Here is a 7266-nt window from a genome sequence, read left to right as displayed (position 1 = left end):
GTATTTCAGGTATATCAGAGGATATAAGTGAAGAAATGATAGTACCTTACCTATTGAAACAAAATAAACATATATTTTCAGATAATTCGCAGTGTACTCTCTTAAAATATTTGCCTATAAAAAGACGACGAAACCTACATCAAATAATACTGCAAGTTGACATTTCCTCATATAAAAAAGCACTGAACCTAGGCCACTGTCTAATTGGTTTGGACGGCTGCAATATTTACGATGCTGTAGATGTTTTGCGTTGTTACAAGTGCAATGGTTTTAATCACTCTGTAAAAACTTGTAAGAAAACTCTTTCTTGTCCAAAATGCTCTAAAGAACATGAGTTAAAAGAGTGTAAAGTTCAAAATGATCAATGGAAATGCATCAACTGCTCTAGTATTCAGGCTAGGGATAACTTAAATACAGAACAGATCTCTCATGCTAGCTGGGACTACGAGAATTGTTGTTTTTACAAAAATTTAATTCGGAAATTAAAATCAGAAGTTTTCGGCTTAAGCGACTTGTAGCAACCAGTCTCTTCAACTGCTTCTCCTCAAACACCAATACCTCCTACTTCCTCGATGGTCTTAAATACGTCACCTGGACTGCAACTCCCGCAACCTTATATCTATAATTCTAATCTTATTTGTTACTACCAGAATGTAGGAGGTGTTAATACAAAATTAAAAGACTTATTTCATGCAACAACTCAGGTACCTTACGATATCATCGTACTGACTGAAACGTGGTTACACGATAGTGTAAAAGATGGTGAAATCATTGATTTAAATTCTTACCAGATATTTAGATCCGATCGTAAATTTACTGTTTTAAACTACAGGAGAGGAGGTGGGGTATTATTGGGAATACGACATAATATTAAAGCAATTAATTTAGATGTCTATATTATTTGTAATGATATCCATAAAGTTCCGACTATCGATGTATTACTGGTAAAGATATTTAATAACTGTCGTTGCACATATATATGTGTTTTATATATTCCGCCATCGTGTCCTACCAACAGTTACTCCATCTTATTCGACTCGCTTATGTCAATGCACGAACTATATGATTCCGACCTGCTCATCTTAGGTGACTTCAATATCCCGGAATTTATTGACTGGTCACATCACCAACCGAGCTCTTCTATCCATGCATCCTATTCATCATTTATATCTTTCTTCAATTTAAGTCAACAAAATCGTGTTACAAATAAAATGAATAGATTGCTAGACCTCGTGTTGTGTAGCAAGCAATGTAAAGTCTCGAAGGCAAACGATTTAATTCTCGCTGAAAATGATTATCATCCAGCTCTCGAAATTGTAGTAGAATCGCTCAAGTCAAAAACAACTAAATATTCATCTACTGGTGTTCTTGAGTACAATTTTAGAAAAGCTAGACTACATGACTTGTACAATGAATTGGCACTGGTTAATTGGTCGTTTCTTCTAAATATTTCTGACCCTAACATTTTGGTTTCTTCCTTTAACAACATGTTGTATAATTTATTTAACAAAAGTGTTCCTAAAAAATCGCCGTCACTTGGAGCCTATCCAGCCTGGTTTGACAAAAATATTATTTTGCTTATAAAACAAAAACATGCAGTCTGGCGAAAGTTTAAAAAATATAACAAAAATGACGATTACAATGAGTTTAAACGATTAAGGAGTAAAATAAAAGCTGATATTAAGACTGCCTACTCAGCTTATATTAAAAAATTGAACAACGATATCAAATTTAATCCGAAACGTTTCTGGAGCTACATAAATTCGATTAACAATAGTACATCCATCCCCTCTGTTATGAAGTCTGGTGATGAAATAATTACTCAGCCACAACAAATCGTTGACGCATTTGCGGATTGTTTTTCGGATTCGTTCTCGGTGAATAACTCTTCCGTTATCTCTGATAATAATATTGCGCTATATCCAAAAACCTTACATATCAAAAATAATATAACAGAAGAAGAAATTTTGATGTCTATTTCTAAAATAAAACCTAATTTAATAACTGGACCAGATTTAATTCCAGCCTTTATTGTCTCAGACTGTAAATCGGCTTTAGCTTATCCTCTAAAAATAATTTTTAATCAAATACTCAAAACAAGTACCTTTCCTTCTGACTGGAAAATTGCTCGTGTTTGTCCAATTTTCAAAAAAGGTAATAGGTCCCAAGTAAAAAATTACAGACCTATATCTATAATTAATAACTTTAGTAAAGTCTTTGAACTTATAATGCATGAAAGGATGTCCCGTCACATTTTCAATCAGGTTTCTTTATGTCAGCATGGTTTTGTGGCAAAAAGATCAACGGTCACAAATTTAATATCTATCACGCAATTTCTTTGTGAACATATCGATCAGGGAAAACAGGTTGATGTATTGTATGCCGATTTGTCGAAGGCTTTCGATCGAGTCGATCACAATTTGCTTATAGCTAAATTGGAACACTTCGGGTTGTCACAGGATTTATTGAATCTGATATCATCATATCTGTATGATAGATCTTCATATGTACAGTACCGGGGTTATAAATCTAAATTATTTAAACAAATTTCGGGCGTTCCTCAAGGATCTGTTTTGGGACCTTTGTTTTTCATTGTGTATATAGACGACTTATCTTCGAGACTAAACATTCCTCATTTACTTTATGCGGATGATTTGAAAATATATTGTCAAGTTGATACGCTGGAAGACTGCATTAAACTGCAGGGTAACATCGATATACTTCAACGGTGGTGTACTGACAACAATTTGCTTTTAAATGGAGAAAAATGTTTTACTATAAGCTTTACTAAGAAAACTGATGTTCTACTTTTCGATTATTCTGTAGATGGTACAATAATTAATCGTTCCGGCACTTTTAAAGATTTGGGCGTAATTTATGACAACAAGCTCACATTTAGGTATCACATAGAAAATACAGTTTCTTCAGCTTGTAAAGCTCTTGGTTTTATATTACGCAACGGTAAATATTTGAACAGCGTCGATACTCTTATTCTATTATACAAAACATTGGTTCGATCTCGCCTGGAGTATGCCAGTGTTGTGTGGTCGCCTATCCATCAAATACATATCTCTAGTCTTGAAAAAGTTCAGCGACGGTTTGCTAAATTCATCTTCTTCGTTTCTAACAACCAATATCCTGAGAGAGGTTATCCACATGATATTTTACTACAAGAAGTTCAACTGCCTCAGCTAATTAAAAGAAGAAAATATTTTTCGTTAAAATTTTTAACACAAATATTAACGAATAAAATCGATAGTCCTTATTTATTGTCAAAAATCTTATTCAAAACCCCATCATTCAACAGCAGGAAATTGAACACGTTCGAAATTCCAACGCCCAGAACAAATGCACTGCTAATGTCTCCAATATATCAGATGATTCTGAACTATCATGATGTTAATGACAACATAGACATATTCATAGTAAACGATTGTGTGTTAAGAGCAGCTATCCTAACTTGATATACAACATAATAGAATCAGCCAATTAAAATTGTTTAACTTTCCTATAGGATAAGGTAGTAATAATAGCTGCCTGAATAGTGAACAATTTTTCGTAACGCATGTAAATACATAATCTTTACATATCATTCGGTTAGTCTGTAATTGGGTTCCACCACCTGTAGACTGGCTTTTAGTACTAATAATAATAATAATAATAATAATAATAACGTTCACATTCAGACAATTTTCTAACTAAAAGCCGTTGTCAATCAACCGAAAGCTGTTACCAATTGCTGAATTTTAAGCAAAATCAACAGGTGGTGTTTCAATAGAAATGGGAAAGACAATACTAATAATACTCCTGCATCTTTCGTTACTGATAATAATTAATGTGAACGTGTAGAGGTCTGGTGGTGTGGTCATGGACCACATTATGAAAATGATTTTTTCCAAAGAGGTTCCGCGATGCTGGTTTTTTCCTTAGCGTGAAATTTAATTTGGAATCGATTGAAGCTTTCGTCACCTTAGAACTGGTTTGCCGCATATCCAAATCGCGTCCGAGGGATTTTCGCCTCTACTGTTTAGTGCAGATTTGCCGCATGTCGCACTTGGGCGAAGCGAAACATAGTTTAGATTCAGTGCTGATTTGCCGCATGTCCAAGCAGAAATCGATACAGTACCGTTATCCGTTTTTACGTACTTCCTTGCTGTTTTGATTTTCAGCGTTAGGTTTGGGGTTGGGAAAGAAATCGTATTCAACTTCATGCGCAGAACAATAAGAATAATGTGAAATAAATAAAAAAGAGACTTAACAATTTTGATGAATCTGAAATTAAAAAAAAACAACTGTAATTTGTGCAACTCTTTTTCTGTTGTTATAGATGTTACAAATATTTTCGATTTTTTTTTTTAAGGAAGATTGAGTTTCAAATTATTAGATTCGAAATTTTACAAATTTAAATTTCAAATAGATTTGTTGCTCGTTAAACAAATAATTTAATTTTTTACTTAACAGTAACATTTTTATTTAATGATTTCTCGGAAATGATTGAACTTATTTTCTCTAAAATTTTAGTCAACAAAATTCATAATGCTGCATACCTATATTCGTATTTGTAGAAATGATATTTCCACATCAATAATTACAGATAATAATAGATACATTTTTCAGAGATAATTAAGATTAAGATTTCTTAATCGACTTCACGCGCAGAACAAGTAATACGGCAAGGACTCATAATGTGAAATAAATGAAAAATTGAAACGATATTAGAAATCTCGTGGTGAAGTAGTTAACTAAGTATAACGAACAATGAATGTTAAGTTATTGATGTTTTGATTCGATTTTTTCTAAATATTTTTAAAATAAAGAGACTTATTTTTCTTTATTTTTATATAAAATCTACATTTGATAAAACTCATTGCAGTCATTCATTTTTCCTAAAAACTGTAGAATCCAAATATTGCATTGTTAATTTCCATTGTTAAATGGTGAATTGTGAACGAAATACGGAGTACCAAATTTAAATGTGTTTTACAGAAAGGAACTATTTTTACAAAGGATAATAAAATGATATTTTCTTTGCATTGGCGGAGTAAAGGCGGCTCGTTGACTCGCTGCAGTCCTACTAAAATTGCAGCTTAATATGTAATTTTTTTATATAAAATATTCAAACTGATAAAGAACACTCGGGTAAAAATAGGTTGTTGTCTCAAACAATTAGATTCCAGTATTTTATTACATTACGTGGATATTGACTACAAGTAGCTATTGTCGGGCAACCAGAGAAAATTAGCAGTGATACTGTTTAAAACTGTAAATGCAGTATATTTGGATTTGGAAATAAATCATTCGTTTCCATGTCTTATGTATCAGTGACAATTATGTTGACTGCAACCCAAATCTATTTGATTACCCCTAACTCCATAATATCTAGTACTTAATATAGTTATACGCTTTTCAGTTGAAAATGAAAGAATTATTTGTACTGGTAGTTGTAAACAATTGTATAAATATTTCCGTTGGATTCCTTTGCGAACTCTTTGTCAATTATTATTTATGATACTATGGTATGATCCCAAACTGTTTAGAGAAGAAAGGGAGGCTGTGGTGTGCGCACGTAAACTTGTCCTATTTCTTTCCAATACATTAGCTCTAAATATTAGCTCTCTGTCTATCATCTCCTACGTGCGCTTATCATAGACTCCTTTTATCTAAAAAGTATGCAGTATTTCCCGCGCAAACCAGCAGTCAGATCTCTAGATTGCCTGGCCTCGTGATTTGTCACGTATTTTTAAATAACATACAGTTTTCTAAATTTGCTGAAGTACTACTAAACTACAAAAATAAATAAAATGGTAAATTATATTCTCAAACAACTCCGAATTAAACATGCCGTGAACCCTACTAAGTATAAATTAAACGTCATTGTTTGCTAACTACATAATTGATTAAACTTATTATTTTAAATAAGGTAAGGTATTAAACTAGACAGAGACTTGAATACTTTTTTTTACTAATTTTAATAATTCTTATAAATGAGTAGATATTTAATAATAAAGCAATACATATTATTATACGCAAAAAATGTACAGTAATGATCACTTATAGCGAACCCAGTTAAAGCGAACTTCCTGATATAACGAACCAACTTGCAAAGTACGAACTGAAGTACCATAAGATACGTGTTATTTTTTTCCGATTATAACGAACCCGCTTATAGCGAACTTTCGGATAAAACGAACCAAATTTTTAATATTTAAGAAAAAAAAATCGTTTATAACGAACTTTTTCACCAGTCAGCTTTATCTCGACAATGGTCAGGAACGCTTTTGTGTGAATCTATTAGATCCCGTCAATTTTATCAGTATGGCATGGCCAAAAGTATCAGAACAAACAATTGCTAATTGTTTTCGACATGCTGGGTTTCTCCAGTGTGAGGAAAAAATTTGAACCAGGAGTGGGATTGTGTTTCTACCGATACGATACGATACGAAGCGATAAATAACAAGGACGAAAATATAAATTTCAGATGCGAAAGAAAAAGACGACCACGTTTTATCGGTGCCGATATGTTATCGTTATAGAAACAAAATCCCACCCCAGAAGACGAACTACTATTGGCTGAATGGCTGAGAAAGCACGAAAGCAATTCTGACGATGAATTTGATATCGACTTCGAAGAATACGTCCATTTTGACGATAGTGAAGTCTGAAATTTTGGATGATGCTGCTATTGTAGAATTAGTTCAATGCAACATTCAAACAGAAGATGAGAGTGATAACGAAGAAGAAGAAGAAAAAGAGGGAACGATCCCAAAACCCTCTTAAATTAATCTTTCTCACAAGAAGCAACGTAAAATTTGAGATTATTTTAAGTAATAACTTTTATTTTTAATCAACTTGTTATTAATCTTTTTTTTTTCTTATATGTACTACTATATTATTATCTTTACATGTTTGTATTTTGGTAATACTTTTAAATGTTGCATCCTGAAATATATAGTTCAGTTTATGAAAGTATGTATTGATTTTTTTGAGATCATTTATAACGAACTTCGGATATAACGAACTACTTTTCCCAGTCCCATGAGGTTCGTTATATCCGAACATTACTGTATTTGCATGTTTTTGCATAAACTTTCTGCACTTATAATTTATGAACAGTATTTTGGACGATGCCCAATTAATTGATAAATAATAGTATGTTGATGTAAAAAGAGTATCATTACATTACTTCAAATTCTTTTAACTTTCTTTATGTATGTAGTATATCCTGTTTCCAAAATCTCAAGAAATTAGGGTTATGGTAATTCAATT

This window comes from Zophobas morio, unplaced genomic scaffold (assembly GCF_036711695.1).
Source record: "Zophobas morio isolate AGI-343-1 ecotype UQ-CSIRO unplaced genomic scaffold, CSIRO_AGI_Zmor_V1 ptg000023l, whole genome shotgun sequence".
In the NCBI taxonomy this organism is placed as follows: Eukaryota; Metazoa; Arthropoda; class Insecta; order Coleoptera; family Tenebrionidae; genus Zophobas; species Zophobas morio.
The sequence above is the reverse complement of the archived record's forward strand: the minus strand, read 5'-3'. Positions refer to the sequence as shown.